We start from the raw sequence: 13,144 nt of genomic DNA, 5'->3' as shown, positions 1-13,144 counted from the left end.
AACATTATTCTGAGAGTTATATCCCTCTGCATTATGAACGCGCATCTAACCCACGGGACCGCGCCACCCGGCACGTTCATGTTACGTGTCAGCAGGTTCAGCACTACATTCGTTTATCTTTACCCATGGATGCACGATAACAACGGACCCATATCGTCTCACTGCCATCCCACGGAGCTGTAATAATGGATATATTGCACATGTTTGCTGTAATTCATCATTTGTAAAATATTATACTACATGGGCTGTATGATTAAATCTTGTACCATAAATGTTGTATTAAATAAAGTTAATATTACCGACGTTAGATTAACGTCCCTGTAGCTTCTTATTGCACTAAGAAGCTTATTGCACTGTATATATATATATATATACAGTGCAATAATTCTTTCATGCTAAATGAAGCTCTGTTGCTTGGATATCACTAGATCCTGTTACAGCGTAATATAAGTACATAACGATTGATGTGTACATTAGCATAATTACTAGCTAGCCGCTAGCTGCTAACTGCCGCCTCGTTAATATCAAATCCATCATAATAACAAATCATTACCATGCTGTCATGAACGTGCGGTGCTGTTACGTGTACGCAAATTGACGTGCTTGATGTGAACGAGCATTTTGGTTAAAGTTGCGCATGCGCTATGAGCGCACATACGGGTACTTCTCAGGCATGCCGGGTAATCTGTGACGTTTCGCTCTCTCAAAAGTTGGGCCATTTTATCATCATGCGCCAATGAGCAACTCTCATAGGAATGAATGAGGCCCCGCCTCCCACGCTGTATCCAGTTCTTATTATACATCCATGGTCATATTACGTCACATGGAGGAGTTAACTTTCTCGGACTCGTTCTCTGCCCAATCCGTGGTAGTAGTTTGTAGTTGGTTTGAGCGGTTGTGTTTTAGTGAGCTGGTATTTTTTCGGTAATTTTACATTGCATTTCACCATTTGTAATCATGGTGAGCTCGTGTTTGTGCAGGTTGCACAAACTCAAGCCTGTCAGGGCATCGAGTCCACAGTTTCCCTCACGGGACAAGGACCGGAGCTAGCGTTCGTTCCTGGGTGCGTTGTGCATCCACCTCCCTGCAGCACATACTCCGTCTCCACAGCTTTATCAAGAAACCGTATTACATCTCTCTCCCCCGCTTCGCTGCTCTCTCTCTCCGCCCTTCGCTGCTCTCTCTCCGCTCCGGTACACGGCACCGTAAGACGTAGTGTGGAGTTGCATTAGGTAACGCTGTGGTGGCTGTACTGCTCCAGCCGTCTCCTTTGTGTTTGTTTGTTTCCCCATGTCTGTGTTGTTTGTGTGGGCGTGGTGGCTGTCACTCCTGGCTCCCGGCTCAACCTCCACTCACCTGCTGCAATCAGCTGTGCACCCTCCCCGACTACACACCTGCTTTCCATCAAGCCATTTACAACGGCATATCAACGGAGGCTCCACAACCTTTCTCCGCCAGATCGTCAAGTATCAGCCGTATCTCGCGTCTCCCCTCCGGTCAGCACCGTAGTGTGGAGTTGCATTAGGTAACGCGAGATACGGCTGATACTTGCACATTAGTTTCTGTTATGAATCAGTATCAATAGTCCTGCCAGTAACGTTACTATATTATCAATACTAATATAGTTATAGCCTGATATATGATTGCTAACTTTAAAATGTTGTGATGTGACTGACGTTAGCTAACATGCTAACGCCGGTCACTCACCAAGACAGCTGCTCTGTTCTCCACTGGTTCTCCACACACCAAAGCTCCATTTCTCTCCGATGGCCGTTATTTTTTCTAATCCTTGGCTGCTCCTGGTCTCTTGGACGCCTAGCAGGCTCATAATTATAATCATATGCATTCGAATATATATTTTCAACCTCTTCTGTGTCAAAACTAGCATTGTGATCCAATTTTATTCATACGTTAGACCGGCCGCTCTCCCCCTTGTTTCCCCATGTTACGTCACACGCGGGAGGTCACGTGCGGAGGCTTTTTTATGCGGAAGTGAAAATGTCTTACTAAAACGACGCCAGATGTCACTGTAGTGTATATTTCTGTATATTTTGGGAAAATCTAGTGTATTCATCATTTTCCTACACATTTATTCACTGGTGTCTCTAACCTGCAAGTTGCTCTTTAAGGGTGCATTCACACCTAATAGTCCGCTTCTCTGGTGTGCACCAGTCCACAGTTTGTTACATTGTTTCATTTTTCAGAAGGTTCGGTTTGCGTTCACACGGGCAAAACCCAAACGGACTATAAACTTTAAACACAAGTCATGTGCACGGAAATGCTGTTCAACCATTGGTCAGACATTAAGGGGGTAAAAAACGCAAATCCCGGCATTTTCTACCGGAGCCTTCGCCATGGAGCATCGGCACTTTCGGCAGGTTATTCTCATGCTGCTGTTAATCTGGAGATCAACAGACACTAGCGGCCCGCGCATATGATTATATAATCAGACAACGTCCGTTAAAAAACATTATAACACATATAATGAGAGACGTTCTGCAGTAAGGAGGGGCGTGTCACCGACGAGAGGTGTTCTTAATTGTATGTAGTTGATAGAGCATTTTTACTTTACACGACACTGTTCAACACTTCATTTTGCTTCACTCTTTAACTAAACAACCGCTGATGTCTTGAAAGACTCTTGCTCTAAAGATTTTTGAAGACATCCGCGTTCTTGTGACAGGTAAATACTACGCTTCCTATGTTTTGGAGCGGACTGCGTTCACACCAGCAATGAACTGCTCCAGAGTTCGCAAGCAAGCGTTCCAAGACCAACTATTTTAGCGGACCAGAGTCCGGTTGTTTAGTTCACTTAAGAGGTCTCGGACTGTGTTCACACCGACCCAAATGAACCGCACCAGGGTTCGGCTTTGATTCAACCGGACTATAAAAGGCTGGTGTGATGGATCTTGGTCGTACAGTTTAGCTCCAAAATATTTGAAATATGCATTCTTAATTCATCTAGTTTCTGTGATAGACACAAAGGTAAAAATAATTACAGGTGGAAATGTGTATATGGCAACGTTTTGTAAAGATTCAATAAATAAATGAAAGGTGCCGTTCAACGTGTCCACTACAATATGTTCACAAATAATTGAATGATTCAGCCTAATGGGAGACATTTACATTTTTCGAACTTCAAAAGATTTTCCTAGTCAAGATCCAGTTAATACAGGTTAGCAGAAACACTGTTATACAAAAATAATAAAGTGTAATAACTGGTTGAACATAAAGGCTTAATTTTTCAAGTCATTTCTTATTTATAAAATAAAATATGACCTATAGTTCCAGTCTGTAAGGTGTGCAAATCTTCAAATATACTTTGTCTTATATAGTTAAGTGAATATATTTGGATTTAGGATTATTGGATGAAAAAAGCAATTAGATATTAGAGAAAGCTTGGGTTTAAACTAATACAAGGAGCATGTTTCTGTTCTACAATATTTCTACAGTCTTATTTAATTAATATAAAATAGTAAGCACACTAAAGGAAAATCCTGCTTAGTTGCCCCCCTTAAAATTATGCCTTTGTTTTCCCAGCCAATAGAAGGTTACAGCTAGATACATTTTCTACCGATCACTCCCCCAGTCAATTATGAGCGTGCATACCTGATAGATACCAAGTAAATTAGCAACAAGCATACCTGACATATACCAAGCAATAGTTTTATGGAGCAAATCATTCCGTCACAGGCTTTGCCGATATTGTATTGTTTCACGGCCAAATTATTAAACCGTCACTCTATTGCACTGCAGACACAGCTTCACTCATGATTTACTATCATTTTGTTTCCCTCCGGAGGGCCTATCTTTAGTGCTGGTATCGTCCTCATCATCATGTGTTGGAGAAAAGGTTATTTTTAGTCAGGCTGTCACGTGACGAGGAGTCTCACAGCTGTAGGCTAGTGCTACAGCATGTTACAGATCCACAGCTCCCACCATGAAACAATGAAGTAGCATCCTGTTGATCTCTGGATGTATTGAGTTAGATCTTCTTAATAATCCAAACATATATATCCACATTTTTACACTGGACTAAAAACTAGCCTCTTGGTACCACCAACTGTGTGGAAATGTAGAACTATATTTCTGACAAATATTGCTGTTATTCAGGGAACAAATAACCATGATTTATAAAAGCACTCTAACAATGGCTCATTCAGTCATATTGTTGTCGCAGCAGTCTTTTTAGATGTGTAATTGCACCGTAGAAAATGAAAACAGTCTAAAAATATTTGATTTGATTGTTCGCCTTTGAATTGGCCACCAACTTTGCCCTGCTCTGTAATTTATAATGAGCGATCAACCCACACTCTTGATTAAGAGTCACTCGGAAACAATCACAAAGAAAAAAAAAGGGTTATTGTAATTACTTATTTTCCAAGGATGGTGGACATTTTCTGGTTCAGAACTATTAGCCCTTTTATGAATTATGAATTAGAACATTGAAGGTGGATCACTTGAGGGTGTGTGAATAATGAATGCATGCCTTATGGTGTTCAAGTACAAAACGAATGCAAAAGCCAAGGTGAAGCGTGTGAAAGGAGCAAAGAAAATGGACTACTGCTGGTTAAATGGAGAAAACTCCCGCTAGTATTGCTGGAATTTCTTACATTTCTATTACTTTTGAAGTTGATGATGAAATGATAAACCTTTATGCACATTTTTTTTTAAAAGGCACTAAACATCCAGAAGAGGTCTTGTATTTATAAAGTAGCAGTATGCAATTCATGTTTTGATTATTACCTTAAACTTGAGCAAAACTTGAGCAAAACAATTAAATTTGTTCTCAAGTGTAAAAAGCTTGGATTGCAAAGCAGATCGATACACACCTGTAGGGAGCAGAGAAGTTTCTAAAGGCCAGAACAGTTAATCACCGGATGGTTCAGTAGAGATGACAGGAGCGACTGACAGCCTATCATTTTCTGGACAGTATTATGCATAATTAAGTCTTTACATAACACGCAGAGACTTCTATCCTCATTGAAATGTGCTTATTAGGTACTTTTTCACCCACTCTCTGAAGAAGTGTCATGCCACCTTCCCTGATACGGCTGCTGGCACTGTCATTTCATCAAAACATCCACGGTATATATCACGGTTAACAGACCCAAAACCCACACTAGAAAGATATTTTGTTTGAATGGTCAGAGTTGAGGGAAAATAAAAAGAGGAGAACCTGCTAACTAAAGTTAGAGAAAGAGGAAAAGCCATCACTTCATCCAAAAGCTGTGATGTAAAACTTAAATTCCTTAATATTTTTACAGTGTCAAATCAGCAGAACAACACTTACTTCACCATCAGCAGCTAAACCCCAATAAAATTGTGAAATTCAGCATTCTTTTCTTATTTATACAAGTACACATGTGCATGTTAAACTTATATGTTTTAAATATAAAAGTTTTTCTTGTTTCTTTTTTTTTGTTGATATTTTATTAAAAATATCTTCCGTTTTTATAAATATATTTATTCTATTACAAATTCTTACTTTAACTTCTTATGTTTGTATATTGATTTTAAGTCATTTTGTTAATGAATATTCTGATTCTGGAAAAATGGGATGTCTGGAGTCAAAGGAGCCTTTTTCTTTGCATGAACTGTCACACCCCCAGGTTTATGTCACGTTTTAGTGTTGTCTGTCTAGGTTTGGGTGTTTGCTGTCATGTTTCTCCTCCTGGGTTATTGTCTGGTCCTTTTCCCTGTGTTTTTCATGTCTGTCGTTAGTCTCCCTGGTGTGTCTAATTTCCTGATTGTTTTCACCTGTCATCCCTTCTGTGTCTCCTGTACTCATCAGTGTCAGCCCCGCCCCTGATTGTTTTCACCTGTGTCTCGTTGTTGAGTGTTTAAATTCCCCAGTCTCCCAGTGTTCAGTGTCAGTTCGTCTTGTCTTGTCTTTTGTCATGTCAGGTCTATGCTTTTGGAACTCTTTGGTTTTTGATTCCTCACTGCATGAGCGCCTTCATTTTTTGTCCTCTGTTTTTTTTGTCATCTCGACTGGAGTTTTGGTGATTACCTTTTTGTTCATTTTTGCTAAATCATGGAAAAATAAAGTATCTCACAATACTTTACCTCTGCCTCCCTGTCTGCATTTGGGTCCTACATACTAAGTGCCTGGAATCTGCAGACTGTAGGTTAAAGGCCCCAACACATCAAGACAACTGTCCAATGAGAGTGTGATAGAAATATATAAAAAACCTTATATTCAAGTGGTCATAATTACAAAGAAACACCTGTATTATCATCCAATGTAGCACAGTTACATCAAAATACAACCAGATTATCCGATTGTATTTTGATCAAATTCACTTCCTTTACATTTTTATAAGGATGGCGTCCCATGGTGCACAGAGTGAGTAGTTGCCTATTCTTTAATGTCACGACAGAAACACTCATTACATACAGCAATAAACTGCATTTTCTGTGGATTATAAAGCAATTTCTTTCACTTACAGTATTCTTTAGATATGGGACTTTACCAGAGCATTTTCATTTTGCATATTCATCCCACATTCAACAGCCTCAGCTAAAGGTTGACATCTACTACTACGGTAAAAGATATGTATAATTTCAAATCATTTTCCAACAGAGAGCCTCTCAGCCCTATATAAATAAAGAAATTACTGATATATAGAACGGAAATGAAAATGTATACTACAGTGAACAGGAAATTGCTGAGAAAACGCTGAGATGCTTAGTTTATGAAATGTCATACACAAAAGAGAGCCTATGGAAATAAGGAAATGTTGTTGGAACTACAGTAATACGTAAAAAGTGGAAATTACAGCCTTTGAGCACTTCCAATCTGTGAACGTTTGGCATGAAGCTCTGCAGAGCTAATGTTAAGCAAATGTTCTTTCTCATAAGGCTGATACCTTACCACTCATCACCTCAGCCCTGTTTCATAGGCCCAATTCCAAACCACCCCCTACACACTACACCCTACCCCTACAAACTACCCCTACGTTTGCGCAGAGGGTCCGCCGCATTAAAAGTGCTGTTCCAAACCAACGAGTGTAGAGGGGGAGTGGGTTATCAAGCCCTCCAACAGCGAGTCTGCATCGGTCCTGACTTCACCTGCTGCTCTACCTGACCGGACTCAACGCTGTGTCCGTCCGTCATGAAACACGCTGTTTACAAACAGTTCCGTGGAAACATTCACTGATAAACTGCACAAGAGCCCTTTAATATCTTCATACAGATGTCAACAACCTTATGGTTACCTCGTATTTGTTTAAACTCAGGATCATTTACTCATGGCTATTCTAGAAAACAGTAAAGTTGTGTACATTTACACAGACTTTTGCAAAAACTAAGCAAATTATAAACATCACATTTTAAAACAAAAATATGTTCATAAAAAAGATATGCCATAAAAGATTTGTAGGGTTTTATTTTTGTTCTTTTTTAATCCAAGAGATGCTGATTTGAAACCGTTGTTACAAACATTATGGCATTTCCTGTTTCAGCTAGAGAGAGGGGAGTTTGTCTCAAAGCTTGCCACTGTATTTACACACTCCACCTGAAAGGAGGGAGCCTCATTAAGCTGCGAGTGTGACTACAGACGGAGTTCACTCCATCACGGAGGTGGAGTGGGTAGGGTGTGGTTTGGATTTGGGCCTCAGTCAGAGAAGCAGGGCTGGTGCAGCTCAGCAGCCGTCAGCTGGAAGTGTTACTGAATGCAGCTCATGGTCGAGTGGCTGTCTCCACTGCCACTTTTTTCATCACTTGACTGCAACTCAAACGCTGTTGTTTTAGTCTTCAGACCAGTAAAGTTGTAGAAAAGATGAAAGGAAGTCGATTACTTGTCTATGCCTGTTTAGAGCCTGCATTCACATGTGGTCAGTGAGGCTGACAGAGGCTTATCATTTGTGACATCACGTGATCAGCCGCTCTCGCTATCCTGTGCCTGCAGCTAGGTGCCATTGTACAATGGCATTATAGCCGAGTCTCCATCCCCATACACTCAGAGCTGAGCTTATCCTATAGATTCCACTTCTGTGCAGTCCTTGGATCCCATAGATGCATCTCCCAGCATGCACTGCAATCCTGGCTACAACACGATTAAAAGTAATGGAGGTACGCTTGCGAATCCGCAGCCTGCACGCTCTAAACTGTTGGAGTAAAGCACTCGACTCAATATATTTGTCCATCCCGACGCTTTGGCGTTATGAGCAAAATGCTGCTTTCCGCTAAAGCCATTTCCTCATGATTAAGTGACTGATGCAAGCTGCACCTGCTGCGGAAAATGGACATTACATGGGGAGTACATGAGAGAACTGCCAAAATCCTAAAAATATCCATTGTGTCCATGTAATAATAAACAGCCAAGAAATTAAATGTGTACAAGGCCAGGGTTGGTTTTCTAGCATTTGCAGTGTGCCATATCATTAACTGTAATACATTTCCAACAACTGGCAAATCCAATCTCTTTTAAATGTAGGGCTCCCAAGGTAGTACACTAAGTCCTAGATATCATTTCCACACATCAATTGCTCCAGTTGCAAATAAAGCACTAAATTAGCAGCAAATATCACATTATGACTCTCAATTACAGATATTTTAATTAGGCACAGTAAATGAGTTTCGAGTACACACAGATGAACATCAATTTCCAATGTTTTCTTTGCCTTTGCTTTTCTCACTAAAAGAATAGCAGCTCCAGCAGCAGACAACCTTCCAAATAAGTGCCTAGCAAACTTCTGATAGCCACATTTTAAATGCGATTTTGAAAAGCAGTAATTCTTAAAATGACAATGTGTCTGAGATCAGTGAGAAGTGGTTGGTGAAATTAACTTTAGAGAGCAAATCTGTGAAAAGAAGCTGATGTTCTCTGAGAAATAAACAACCGTGTCAAACCAATGTAGATGTAGATGTTTATCGCTCTGCACTGCAGCAATTCAAACTAAGAGTGAATGGAACAAACAAAAATCACAGCTACAATTTCTGAGGAGCAGATTATTTTGTATATCCATGCAGAAAATGTTGAGTTTATGTTCGGTTTTCGGCCCTGCAAAACAACATAGACTGGCAGTGTGATAATAATCCTGATGTAGAGATATGATTAGGATAAAATGCTCTAGAAACAGTAAAACCAATCCAAAGCAAAATATTCAAATGCAAAGTGAAGAATAAGCATCACAGACATCAATGTCAACCATGCAGAAGGTACATATATATATTCAGTAATGTATGCTTGGACTGATGGTTAATGTAATGTGGATGATGAGGGGGTGACTATACTGTATGTATGCATGAATGCTTGAGCTCTGCAATGAGTGCAGCAGCAGTATAAACAGTACTGAAGAGCAGAAGCTCAGCAGTTAAACGTAAAGCATTACTTGGCATCCATGTTCCTAATTACCCAGTCTGAAGAGTGTGTGGATTATGTAAATGATGATTGCAGTATATGAAAAAAACACATGTCTAGTTTTACAGGAAATGCAAGATCACAGTAAACCCATAGAAAAATCACCAAAAGAAAGGAACAACCTGCTACAAACCCCCTCAAAACAACACTATTAAAGACGAATTGTAACCAACGCATTTGACATGCAGGCCAGTTAATCCCACTATATTCTCAATAATATGAACTGCCAGTAAACAAGTTCACTAAATAAATAAATAAATAAATAACAGCATGAACGCATCAAAATAAGTTCCAAACACAACAAGAAAAACTAGAGAATGCAATTCCTGAAGAAATTGCTGGTGTGAATGCTTTATCCTGAAAAGCTGATGCTAAACTGCTATGCTGAAATGTAATGTGTAAGAAGAAAGTGAAGAATTTAGATTGAAATGATACATGAACAGTGGGGGCTTGAATGTGTGATGAGAGAAGAAAAGAAAGTAAAAAGGCTTGGAAAAGCAGCAGAATATTTGAACTGCAAACTTTTGAACTAACTTGATGGCGAATTATCTGTCGCCATGCCAACGGCACTTGATGACATCCCATAATACGCTTAGATGCGTTGATGGCTGCATCGTTACTAAACCTGTGAAGTTTTTAGCCGTTTGGAGCATTTTCACCGAAGTTATGAGAAAACCACCACCATTTTATGGCGAGGGATACGTTTCCATGGAAACGGCATATGGTGAGATGTCAGATTTGACGTAGAGCTGTTGAGGCATGGAGAGGTGATATACAGGTGAAGATTGTGGGACGACCGGACCGTGTACATTGGAGCTACAGCGACATCGTGTTTTATGGCGAGGTATGCATTTGCATGGCAGCAGCCTATGGTGAGATCTCAGATTTGGCGTAAAGCTGTTGAGGCATGGACCGGTGATATACAAGCAAAGTTTGGGGGACGATCGGACCGTGTCCATTGGCGTTACAGCGACATCGTGTTTTATGGCGAGGGATGCGTTTCCATGGCAACGGCATATGATGACACCCCATAATTGACGTAGAGCTGTTGAGGGCAGGACCATTAACCATTATCTGAAGTCTGTTGCTCTGAGCATGTCAGTTGGAGTTATGACATCATCGTGTTCCATAACACAGGTGTTTATATTTGAGCTAACGAAGTGTCCAGAGATCAAAGGTTTCCATGGTGATTAGTGAGAGGAAAGCATTTTCATGGTTCTGAATGAGAGATAAACCTGTTACATGTGAATGTTTCGTTGGAGAACCGTAACAGATATCGGTGAAATTTCAAAGCATGAAGCATGTCAAGGAACTTGAGCATCTGAAGTGTACTTTTTGTGTACTTTTGGGTTAATAATGTGGCACTTTTGGCAGATTAACTAAAGGTGTGCGGCTGCTGTGGTGGGGAAAGGTGAGGCTGAACTTACAATGGAGTTTAATGGAGACATGTTGAAAGTTGTTGTCACTTCATGCCCTCAAGAGGCATTTTGTTTCATTATTTAGCTTAATTTTTATTTATCTTTCAAGCTACGAGATATTTTCCTACGTTTGTCATGAAAAATTATGTCTCAGGAATGTAGGGTTTGGGAATTATGGCAGGTTTAAAAGAAAATATGAAGGCAAAATTAAATCTGTCCTCCAGTCAGCTGTGACATCAGGCACTCTCAAATGTGAAGAAGGCCTCTTTACCAAGGTCTGAACAATGTTTAATATATGTAAAAGTAAGAATAAGATTTAAAAGTTGTGTTACACGAATAATGTCAGACAGATGTGTGACATTATAAAGTTGGAATGAGGTTTCTGAGTGAAAGTATGAAGGAGCAGTTAGCAGTTGAAGAAGGAGCAGTTAGCAGTTGAAGTTGCATGAAGATTGTTGAAGTCTGAAGAGTTCTCCATTGACTTCCATGTTAAAAATGTGATGAATTATGGGATGTATCTCTATAATTATAAAAGTTATGAATGACAAAAGTAATAGCCATTGATTCCCAACCGAGCTGAACGTTTTGATGTTTGAACGGAGTTTCTGCGATGTTCAATGTGGGAGAAGAAGCAGCGCAAAATAACCCGGCGGAATAATAAAGAATTTCGTGCGTAGCATAACAGATGGTGGGAATGCTGTGTCAGCATTCCCACTAAATGAGCCACTACAAGAAAGTTATTAATACATTAAATACAAGTTTGTGAAGAAAATAGCTCACGCAGGTCGAAGTTAGCTTACATAATTAATATATTAGCCAAGCACTCAATGGCAGACTATTACCATTCATTCAGTCTTATTAAAGTTAATTGTTTTACCAAATGCAGCATATTCTTACCTTGTACTTTTGAAGCAGTTTACATCTTCATGTTTCGGGAAACACTAAAACAGCAGGACCATGAGCAGGACAGGAAAACTCTGCTTCCGGTTTGAAGTGGCGAGTTTGACAGTTGACGTTAGTTTGACTCAGCGCCATATATCTATCTATCTATATGGCGCTGGTTTGACTCATCGACGTTAGTTAGCATGTTAGCTTGTTAGCTAGCCAACATTAGCTAACGTTTAGCAGTCAAGTTAATCATTAACAGAGCAGCACAAACACCGTTACTTCTTCCAGAAACGGACATGTTCAGACTGTTGGCAGTCAAACTTTCTTATTAAATGACACAAAAGCAACAGTGTGAGCAGCAAGCAAGCCACTCAATTAAAGGTCCGAAAAACATGGCGGAAGAAATCAACCAGCTGGAAAGAACACCTCATTAGGAAGGAAATGGTGCATTCAAGTTTTTCTGCACTAGTTTACTTTTCATTTGATTTGGCGGGGGAAAAAAATGTTGACACTGGCAAAGCTGATAATTGCTTGTACCATACTGTAACTTGTGAATTTAAGTTGAGGATTATTAACCTGAAATAATACATAATACAAATTATGCAATTCATGTTTAGTGGAGAAAAAAAATGCAATGTAGACTATGCCTTTGAATAGTTGTGGCATAATAGTATAAAGTTGCAAAAACATTGAATTACATTCTACTAATAGGCTACATCATGATGTAGGCTGAAAAAATTACACTGTACTCAGCTCTTTGATGAAAACGTACCACATGTTATAGGCCTATAGCCTACAATGAAATGTAAAGATATCTAACATTTTTGGCCTTGGATTACCGAAAGTCCAAAAAAACATCCAACATCCCAAATTAAAAACACTGAGGCTCTGATTGGGCTACATGTTTGTCAAATCTGGTAATATAGTGGTCCTACGAGCTCCGGTTACACTTCATTTCAGCATATGCATTATTCAAGTTCCTATTTCTTACCCAAAAAAACTCAGTGATTAAAGCAGAAATGTGCAATAGCAGGTGGTGGAGTGGCCACACAGTGCCTGTTAGGGTAAATTAATGTCCACAGCAACAGCCTAGAGAGTGTCTTTCATCTGGTTGAAGTGAGAGAAAAAGAGAGAGAGATCATGCAGGAGAGCATCATTACAAGTCCATCTACACTCTTTATCTAATCACTAATGGCTTTGGAGAGGAGTTTCAAAACCATCAACACTGCTGCTTCCCAACATTTCCTGCAATATCGCCCTAGCAGCCAGCCATTATGTAAACTAGAGTGGAAAATATGTTGCTTCAGTCCATTCTTGCTCCCTCTCTGTCTCCCCAATCCCATATGCCGCCTCACAATGACCTTTTTTCATGGTGACGGATGCCAAAGTTGGAGGTCTCTTGTGGATTGGCAGAGATCTTAACATCTGATGTGACAGCCAGATTTTCAGAACACATCAAGATCCTGTCATG

The 13,144-nt window shown here is 39.9% G+C and overlaps 1 protein-coding gene across 1 annotated transcript in view; it reads right to left on the bottom strand.

Annotated features, from left to right (window-relative positions):
* Nucleotides 1-12,045, bottom strand: part of syt1a (synaptotagmin Ia) — a 186,926-nt gene extending 174,881 nt beyond the window's left edge. Inside the window, exon 1 of the mRNA XM_079655406.1 lies at nucleotides 11,683-12,045. The gene's annotated coding sequence lies outside the window, so the exon portion shown is untranslated. The remainder of the gene's footprint in view (nucleotides 1-11,682) is intronic.
* Between the last annotated feature and the right edge of the window lie 1,099 nt (nucleotides 12,046-13,144).

The sequence above is a fragment of the Notothenia rossii genome (genome assembly GCF_949606895.1).
Source record: "Notothenia rossii genome assembly, chromosome: 10".
NCBI classification, from domain to species: Eukaryota; Metazoa; Chordata; class Actinopteri; order Perciformes; family Nototheniidae; genus Notothenia; species Notothenia rossii.
This window is presented reverse-complemented; position numbering and strand designations above follow the sequence as displayed.